The sequence below is a fragment of the Leptonychotes weddellii genome, chromosome 4 (genome assembly GCF_054177405.1).
Source record: "Leptonychotes weddellii isolate Sample4059 chromosome 4, ASM5417740v2, whole genome shotgun sequence".
Taxonomy (NCBI): Eukaryota; Metazoa; Chordata; class Mammalia; order Carnivora; family Phocidae; genus Leptonychotes; species Leptonychotes weddellii.
Window position 1 is genome coordinate 51,535,010 of NC_138372.1, and position 10,210 is coordinate 51,545,219.

A 10,210-nucleotide genomic window follows, 5' to 3' on the forward strand; every position below is an offset into this window, starting at 1 on the left:
TTTAATGCTCATTTTTATTTTTTGAAACATATTAAACATACTTTTTTAATATTTTGATTATTCCAACACCTAATCTTTATTGTTTTATTCTATTTATTCTGCCTGCTAACTTTTATTCATCATGGTTTTTTTCCTTTTTGCTTTGATAATTTTTGATTGTGAACTTACATATCTTAGAATTATATCTCTGAGAATTTTCTTTGAGTCTGTGCCTAAAATTAATTTCTCTAGAGTGGATTTAATTTTCCTGCCAGGTTTCTGAGAGCACTATCAACCCAAGGGTCAAATTACCATTGGCTTGGGGTTTTCAAATACATGGGCAGTGTGGATTTTGGCACTTAAACCATGAGAATATAGATTTTGTGAGAAATTCCCAGGGGAGACATTTCTTTTTCTTTTATTTTCATATTTTTTCTTTTCACATTAAGCTAAGGCTGAGAAAGGCACATATCACTATGAGTCTCTCCACAGGGAGAGGTTGTTTCTAGTTCACTCATTGAGGGTATTGCCCTTTGGTGGTCCTGACTTTATAGAAGGGTCTTTGATTCAACCTCCCACTCTACTTAGGCTTCTGACTGTGTCTCCTGCATGCTGACCGAAGCCCATTAAAATTCAGATTTCAGGCCACCAGGAATCAGCAAGTACCTCCAAGGAAAAAGTTGGCTCTTGCACTAACTTAGTTTTTTGTGCATTATTGGACTCCTTTGAGTAATTCCGTTCCTTCCTACCAGCTCACTTACACATTCAAAATTTTGTTGCATGATTTTTTTTCTTAGCATTTTCTGGTGTGTTGTATGAAAAGGGGTTCCACTTAACATTTATATAACCATATTGCCAGAAATGTCCATTCATTTAAAAAGACTCTTTTTATCTATTCTTGTATGCTTATGTCTTGCATCCCGCATCTCTTGCATTTTTCCTTTATTCCTCATGTTTCTCATTCTCATCCTCATTCAAATTCAAGTCCTCTGCACCTTACATTTGGACTATTGCAAGGGCCTCCAATATGGACCTCCTTGCCTCATTTTCCAGTTCGTCCTGCATGTGATAGCCAGAAGTCTACTTAGACAAATGAAACTCAAAATAGTCAGCAACAGCATTTTGTATCAGCATCTTGGAAAAGAGCTCAGAAAGAAAATCATCAGCAATCCAAGGAAAGGGTATATTGTTACAGGTTTACTTACAGGAAACCTGCAAGTAAATAAATATACATGACAATCAGATGAGCAAAGCAGGTCCAAGAGACTGTCTCTGGGATCAGAGAGAAAGGAGAGATCCAAGCCGACTGGATAGAGGAGTGGGATTCTGAATGGCCTTACAGAAAATGTGGTCTCTCTGTCAAGTCTTGAAGTTGTTATTATCCAAAAGAAAAGACGACAAGAGAAAGTATTCTGGGGGCAGAAACAATATGTGCAGACACCACTGCAAATGGTTTGTTTGTAGACGAGAAAGCTGAATAAGATAAAACAGAGGACGCCTCGGTGGTAGAAGAGGTAGTTGGAATTTGGATTTCTGTTGTGCAGAAACACGTAACAAAACAACACCTCTCTATTTCTTTCCTATGTTTTATCATAGCTCACCAACCCAACAGGTTGGCAGAGAGGTATCTTATAGTCTAGACTACTTGAAGCTGCTTTAGTCTATGCTCTCTAGTCCATGCCATATCTGAGGTTTAAATTTTCTCCACTGCATCTTTCCAAATGGGTTTGGAGTCTCTTCTTTAATGCTTTTATGAGCAGAGTGTGTGGAGGACAGTTGTTTAGACCAGGCTCAGGAGTCAGACTGCCCACATTTGAATCCTAGCTCATGACTATGGTAGACCGTGGCCAGACCTGCTGCACTGAAGGGTCAAATAGGCACTCTGGCCAAACAAGAACCGAAATATGGAAATAATTAGATTAAATACCAGTGGCTCAACCAAAAATTATGAAGCTGGAGCCTCAACACAAGGGTCTAAATGATGTGGTTCCCTCCAGCCTAAAAAGGAATGAAGGGCAAGTACGGTATTGAAGATTCTTCTAACCTGGAGGGTCTATGTGACTTGCTGAAATGACTATTTTAGGCATGTTTCCTTGAGAAAAAAATGTCGCTAGAGAGATTTATCTCCTTCCCACCCTGCTCTTAAGTGTATTATTATTATTTTGCATTGCTTACTGGTTGAAGCACTAGTAAAACAACAAGAAAATTAACCTGATCACACTCAGAGTTATCAGTCTTGCCAGTCTGGACCCAGACCAACCTCTGCATAGCTTAATCACTTATAAATTTGATTTGCTCATCTGTGAAATGGGCCTGATTTGAGGATTAAATGAGATAATGGTATCAAAGTCCTTGACAGGGCCTAGCTCATAGGAAGTAGGAGTGAAGGTTGGTATTATTACTAAGTCATTGTCTCAGATAGTTACCTGTTTTGTTGGTGCCGCTGCTTTCTTATCCTGAAGCAGAGGGTCATACCTACACACTCTACCTCTTGGTTTTCATCCAGATTTTTGTAGAATCAGCTAAATTCTTCCTTCTTGGCTGTTCTCTTTTCATGTTACCTTTAAATCATTTAGCTTGCCTACCCCATCTTAGCTCATGGGCCTCCATCTTTCCATCTGATTACACCAAAAATCTTAGATTCATATCGACTCCTCTCTTTTTCTGATATCCCAGGTGCAATCTGTTGCATCTCCCTTCCACACCTTGTCCGAGCCACTGTAATGTCTCTCCTGGCTTATTGCAGTAGCCTCCTAATTGGTCTCCCTGTTTCTGTCCTTATCCCCATTTAACTTATACTCAATGCAGCAACCAAAGTGATCGGATAAAATAAAAATTGGTCTAATCTTTTACTCCTTTATTCAAACCCTTAAATAGCTTTCCATCTCATTCAGAGTAAATGGCAAAGTTCTCTTAATATGAGCTAGGAGGCCCAAAATAATTTGAACGCCTCTATCTCTTATCTCGTTGTCTCCTATTCTCCTTCCTCACCCCTATATACAATGACTTCCCCAATCTGGTAATTTGTGCTATGGTGTGAATTTCTGAGTCCAAATGCATGACTTTACATTATCTGTATACAAGCATCTCTTGTAGTTGTGGTTTTTCTTTTTTTTTTTTCAAAAAAAATTTTTTTTTTAAGTAGGCTCCACACCCAGTGTGGGACTTAAACTCATGACCCTGAGATCAAGAGTCACATGCTCTATTGACTGAGCCAGCCAGCTACCCCTAGATGTGGCTTTTCAACATCATCTCAAATTCTGGTGCTCTCATCCAGCTAATGACCATTCCAAGGGCATGTTGTGTTTACATTTGATCAACATGTCAATTATGTCCTCACTCATGTAAGCCATAATAAGAATTTTGAGTAGATCAGATTGGAGAACAAAGACCTTTCACTTACCACCCGAGGCTTGCTTGCTTATCTATTTATTTATTTATTTATAATTTAAATTTTTAATTTAAATTTAATTTAGTTAACAAATAGTGTATTATTAGTTTCAGGGGTAGAATTTAGTGATTCATCAGTTGCATATAACACCCAGGTCTCATTACATCAAGTACCCTCCTTAATGTCCATCACCCAATTACCCCATACCCCGACCCACCACCCCTCCAGCAACCCCCAGTTTGTTCCCTATAGTTAAGAGTCTCTTATGGTTTGCCTCTGTCTCTGTTTTTATCTTATTTTATCTTTCCTTCCCTTCCCCTATGTTCATCTGTTTTGTTTCTTAGATTCCACATATGAGTGAAATCCTATGGTATTTGTCTTTCCCTGACTGACTTATTTTGCTTAGCATAATACCCTCTGGTTCCATCCATGTCATTGCAAATGGCAAGATTTCATTCTTTTTGATGGCTGAGTAATATTCTACTGTATATGCCACTAGAGGCTTTTAAGATAACATTATTAAGACTACTCATCCAGTTGCAAATACATGTATCTCTTCATTTCATATTTCTCAAACTTGTTCCTTAGCAAGATGAGGAAATGTAGAAGAGGTAAATGTATTTCTGACGGACACATGGCTTATAAGCAGCAGATGTGGATCTAGACTGTTGGTCCAAGGTCTTTCTGAATATTGCATAATACTTTGAGCATTTTCGTATTTTCTACCACACCAAACACAGTATTTTGCAAGTCCTCAATAAACATATGTTTATTGTTGATTAATATACCTTGCCTTGGCTTTCCTACAAAGTAAGTCCTTCATTTAGACCTGTGGCTCTCAACTGGAGGCAATTTTGCCTCCAGGGGACATTTCCCAATATCTGGAGACAATTTTTGACTATCACAAATGGGAAATGCTGCTAGCATCTACTGGGTAGAGGTCAGAGATACTGCTAAACATCCTACAGTACACAGAACAGCATCCTACAACAAAGAATTATCTGGTCCAAAATGTGCTGAGATTCAGAAACCCTGATTTAGAACATAGCTTATTGATTTATAAGCAGTTAAGAGAAGGTCTAAAAGTGCACCAAAGCAAGCTGATTATTTTTTCTCTCTGGTGTCCTTGTTAATGGACCCAGCTTTTAAATAAAACAAAAGAGCACTTGAGTTGAAAAAAAACAGATACACAAATAAAACCTTGCAGCCCAGCTCCTTTTAGTACCTGAAGTCCTTGTACTTGTACTGAGGGATGATAACCAAGCAACAACCTCCCTCCTCAGCTGGGATAAAGAAAGTTGTACTCATTACATATTCATGTTTGCAATGGCATTCTTCGCTTAAGAGATTCAGGGCACATCATTAATTAAAGCAATGAATTCCCCGGAAACAACACTAATTAAATCTCAAAATCAAAACAGAATAAAAAGGCAGACCTCATTTTTCCATCCCATCTGAGCAACTGAGAAAAACCATACAGCTTCATGAAGCCGAGTGAGGAATGGTGGTGGGATTTATCAAGAGGGCAGACCAGCCACCTTCACTTACACTTTCTCTCCTTTCTTGCTGCTGGTTCCAAAAGCAGGCCATAGGCAGAACCGCCAAAAAGCAAAGAGCTGGTTGGTAGTGGCAGCCCCAGCATTTACATGGTTTTATCTTCCCTAAAGAAGCAGTGGGACTCCGGAGCAGCAAGAGGGTGAGAGTTTAAGGGGTCAGAGATCCGCTCTCTTCACAGACAACCTTGGCCCTCTGCTTTTCTACTCCATATCTGATATTTGGGCCACCTCATCGTTTAACTCCCACATATTTACTGATTACTTCCATGTCTCTATTTCTCATTCTGGGAACTGCTGAATGCTTTGCATGCATTGTCTTTTTAAAATTCTTCAACAGCCCTATGTACTCTTACTCACATTTTTTAGATTATGAAATTAAGGTTTAGAGAAGTAATTTGTCCAAGATCACATGCATAATAAGTGCAAAACCTTTCTTTTTTCCCCTCTTCATTCTCAATTCCATTGTTTGGTTCAGCTTCCCATTGTTTCTCATCTGGATCATTGTCCCAGTTTCCTAAACTAGACTCCCTGGTCTTGCTTCCTTGCATGCCATTCTCCACTCTGCAATCAGAACAATCTTTCTAAAATGCAGATCCTAATAGGGGCGCCTGGGTGGCTCAGTCGGTTGAGCATTCCACTCTTGACTTTGGCTGGGTCAGGATCTCTGGGTTGTGAGATCACACCTCCCGTTGAGCCCCGCATCAGGCTATATGTGCTCAGCACAGAGTCTGCTTGGGATTTCCTCTCTCCCTCTCCCTACCACCACTTGTGCTCCAAATAAATAAATAAATAAATAAATAAATAAATAAATAAATAAATAAATAAAATCTTAAAAAAAATAAAATGCAGACGTGATAATGACCACTACCCCCTGTTAGCCTAACTAAATGATTTATGGTTCCCTGAATTCATCAGAATCTATGTCTTCAAACATGCTGTTTATCTGACACTTAGTTTCCTTAAAAATCCAGCTGAAAAGATAGCCATGTTGGGTAGAAAGGTAGTCTTACCCTTCTTTAAATAGAGACCATGTTACCTGCCTTATTAACATTTGTTAAAACAAAAAAAGAAAAAAAAGGTAAACTGTCTGAGTAATCCTAAAATGTTTGTAAAATAATTTCCCATCCACAATATCAGAAAGCTTGTTTAGTTATTTTGATTATGTCATTGAAATGGATTTCATTAGGTCTGACCATCTTACCATTGGACGATGATGAAATTTATCACTTTTCTTTTTCCCTTGTCTCTAAAATGCCAAAAATGTAATTTTTAAAAGTGTTCTGAAGGCACCCCAAACCTATTTCACTGACCTTTTTTACCCTGAAAGTTAAACACATATGCAGGGCATACATGTCTGTGGATGTTCCAGTTGGCTCCTCTCTCAGTCCCTTGACACTTTGACTCATTTGGTCCAATCTTTCAGGAGGTGCTACATTCAGGGAAATACAGTCCTTCTGAATCTGCTGTACTTGCTTTTCTAGAAGGACATAAATGGGGCTGGAGATTATATCCAATGGCTACCTCCTGTAGCACCCAGGAACTTTTCCCTATCTATGCCATTCCATCCCTACACTCTTTCTCAACCTCCTCCCACTCTTCCTCTCCACCCACCTGCTCCATCACTTTGCAGCTGTCTCTGCTCTCTTCCAGATAACCACCGACTCAGCTTTTGTATTTTCTACACCTCCCACATTCCAGGGATTCCATTACATGAAATCTAAGTAGAGTCTGGTGATTTCATGAGAGCAGAGGGAGAGCGGACAACGTGGGCAAAATCAGGTCACTTATACTTTAATAATTTAATCCCATCGCAATTATAATTTTTTTTTTTTTTTGTAGGATAGGGTCCATACTTCCATTTGTAATTATGATTTTGGTGGTGCAAGGAACCTTAGGATCAGATAGTCTACTTTCGTAATTCTGTAGGTGAGGAAATAACAGAAGCCTGAATAGATGCGCCTTGCCTGTGGTCACACCATTTGTGAATGCCATGGTTAAGCCAGACCTTCTGCCTGGGGGTCAGGATATCTTCTAGTATTCTGTGCTGTGTAAACTCCTCATTTGTTGCTCAGCACATTGCCTCTTGTGAGATATGTACGAGGTGAATGTGAGAACAAACAAAAAGAGATGTGATTTAGTTATTACACTTAAAGTTGAGGATCCTTCTCCCAACCACACCACGACAGAACAACCAGAGGGAGTAGCAAAAGAAGGTGGGTCTGTCAGTCTGCTTATGCTGTTTTAGTTAAATTTTGTTACAGACTGCCTGGGGGTCTAGTATTCTATTTCAGTGATATAATGAACCTTTAAAATGAAAGTGAACACATCCCACTCGACCCCAAATGACTTTTTTAGTTTCTATTGACTATGCTTTTTTTTTTTTTAAGATTTTATTTATTTATTTGACAGAGAAAGACACACAGAGAGAGGGAACACAAGCAGGGGGAGTGGGAGAAGGAGAAGCAGGCTCCCTGCTGAGCAGGGAGCCCGATATGGGGCTCGATCCCAGGATCCTGGGATCATGACCTGAGCCGAAGGCAGAGGCTTAATGACTGAGCCACCCAGGCACCCCTATTGACTATGCTTTAATAATAATAAAAATAGTAACAAGAATACTAGTAGCTACGATTACTGATTGCATTCTATGTGCCCAGCCTCCTACTTCCGGTGGGCCTGCTAGCGCGGAGGGGCGCGGGCAGGGGCCCGCCGCTGGGGGTGGCGGGATAGGCTGGGCACGGCCGCTGGTGCGCGCGGCGCTGTCCAGGTCCCAACGGTGCCAGTGGGCCCTCCATTCCGCTGGCACCATGGGCAGTTGTCACACAGTGGGGCCCAACGAGGCGCTGGTGGTTTCAGGGGGCCGTTGTGGTTCTGACTATAAACAGTACGTGTTTGGCGGCTGGGCCTGGGCCTGGTGGAGTATCTCTGACACTCAGAGACTATCTCTGGAAGTTATGACCATCCTGTGTCGCTGTGAGAATATTGAGACGTCGGAGGGGGTCCCGCTATTCGTAACAGGGGTTGCACAGGTAAAGATCATGACGGAGAAGGAGCTCCTGGCAGTGGCCTGCGAGCAGTTTCTGGGCAAGAATGTGCAGGACATCAAGAACATCATCCTGCAGACCCTGGAGGGGCACCTGCACTCCATCCTCGGGACTCCGACTGTGGAGCAGATTTATCAGGACCGAGACCAGTTTGCCAAGCTGGTGCGGGAGGTGGCGGTCCCTGACGTCGGCCGTGTGGGCATCGAGATCCTCAGCTTCACCATCAAGGACGTGTATGACAAAGTGAACTATCTGAGCTCCTTGGGCAAGACGCAGACTGCCGTGGTACGGAGAGATGCGGACACTGGGGTGGCCGAGGCCAAGGGGGATACAGGCATCTGGGAAGCAGAGTGCAAGAAGGAGATGCTGGATGTCAAGTTCATGGCAGACACCAAGATTGCCGACTCCAAGTGAGCCTTTGAGCTGCAAAAGTCAGCTTTTAATGAGGAGGTCAACATCAAGACCGCCGAGGCTCAGCTGGCCTACGAGCTGCAGGGGGCCTGGGAGCAGCAGAAGGTCCGGCAGGAAGGGACTGAGATCGAGGTTGTACAGCGCAAGAAGCAGGTCGCCGTGGAGGCGCAGGAGATCCTTCGCACCGACAAGGAGCTCATTGCCACAGTGCGCTGCCCCTGCCGAGGCTGAGGCCCACCGCCTACGGCAGATCACGGAGAGTAAAAAGGTCAAACAGGTCCTCTTAGCACAGGCAGAGGCTGAGAAGATCCGCAGACACGGGGAGGTGGAGGCAGCAGTCATCCAGGCGATGGGCATGGCAGACGCTGAGCGAATGAAGCTCAAGGCCGAGGCCTACCAGAAGTACAGGGATGCAGCCAAGATGGTGCTGGGGCTGGAGGCCCTGCCCCAGATTGCTGCCAAAATCGCCGCCCGCCCCCACCCCCGACCAAAGTCGATGAGACTGTGCTCCTCAGCAAGGACAACAGCAAAGTGACATCAGAAGTCAACCGACTGCTGGCTGAGCTGCCTGCCTCTGTGAAGGCCCTCACAGGCGTGGACCTGGCCAAGATACCCCCAATGGAGAAGGTCACCGGTGTGCAGGCATGAGGCTCCCGAAGGCCTCCACCCTTCAGCAGCCGTTTTCCTACCACAGCGACAACCGGAACGCCGCTGACTCTGGTGCCTCATTTTATAGGGAGCAGAAGTGTTGCGTGCTCAGGCCTTCTCTGGCTGTCTTCCCCCTCCCCTGTCTCTGGCTCTCTCCTTTCTCTTCTCACCCTTCCCACACCTTCACTTTCACTGCCATGTCCATCTGGTTTGTCTCTTCCACCCTTGTCTCCTATCTCCCTGTCCGTCTCTTCCTTTGTCTGTTTGTCATTTTCTCTCCCTCTCTGCTCCCACCCTCTACACACATCATGTAGTTTAAGCTGAAGACGTTTATTATAACCACTGTCTGTCTGTGGGGGGTAGTAGCCCTGCTGCTCCTCAGAATCCTGGTGCCTTGAAGTTCTCTGTGCTTCTGTCCCTCCTCCCTGTGGCCCTTGCCAAGATGCGGCATGGGTGCAGAGGGTCTGGGTAGGCTGGCCACCCTTCTCTGTCCTGGCCTGGTCTTCCCAGCCCCGAGCCTTACCCCAGGAAGTCCCCAGCCTCCCCAACTCCGGACCCCCTAGACCTCGCTGGCCATTGCCCTCTTCAACCCCAGGCCTGCTCTTGTACCTTACCTCTCTCTCCCTACCTAGGGGCACAGAGGCAAGGCACTCTGGTAAAGCAATTTAGAAAAGAAGAAAAAAGATGGAGAACTTATATTCTTATATTCTCTCACTTAATTTAATCTTCAAAATAATTCTATGAAATACCTGTGTGTGTGTGTGTATGTATGTATGTATTTTACAGATTAGGAAACTGAGGCTCAGGGGAACAAGATAATTTATTGTCACTCAGTAAGTCGTAGAATCAGAGTGTAAACCCAAGTCTGCTGGTCTCCAAGAACCTAAGCTTTTACTCAGTGCCATTTAGGGCAGAACGTGACAGCTCCCACCTCATTGGGCATTGTCCTCTGTGTAGTTCATTCTTTCATTCAAGGAACTTTTATGACAATGCACTGGTGCCAGTGATAGGAATACAAAGTTGAACAAAGCACTTTTCTGCCTTCAAGGAGACTGTACTCCAGTGTGGAAAACCGACAAGCAAATTAACAATTGCAAATCAATGGTTGTGTTGCAAGAAAGTGTTTTCCTAGAGGCATAAATGTGATACCTGGGGTGCCATAGAGGACATCAAACCCAGCGGAA

The 10,210-nt window shown here is 43.4% G+C and overlaps 1 pseudogene; it reads left to right on the forward strand.

Moving 5' to 3' along the window:
* The first annotated feature begins 7,655 nt into the window (after positions 1–7,655).
* Positions 7,656–9,580, forward strand: LOC102732937 (flotillin-2 pseudogene; annotated as a pseudogene).
* The last annotated feature ends 630 nt before the right edge of the window (positions 9,581–10,210 follow it).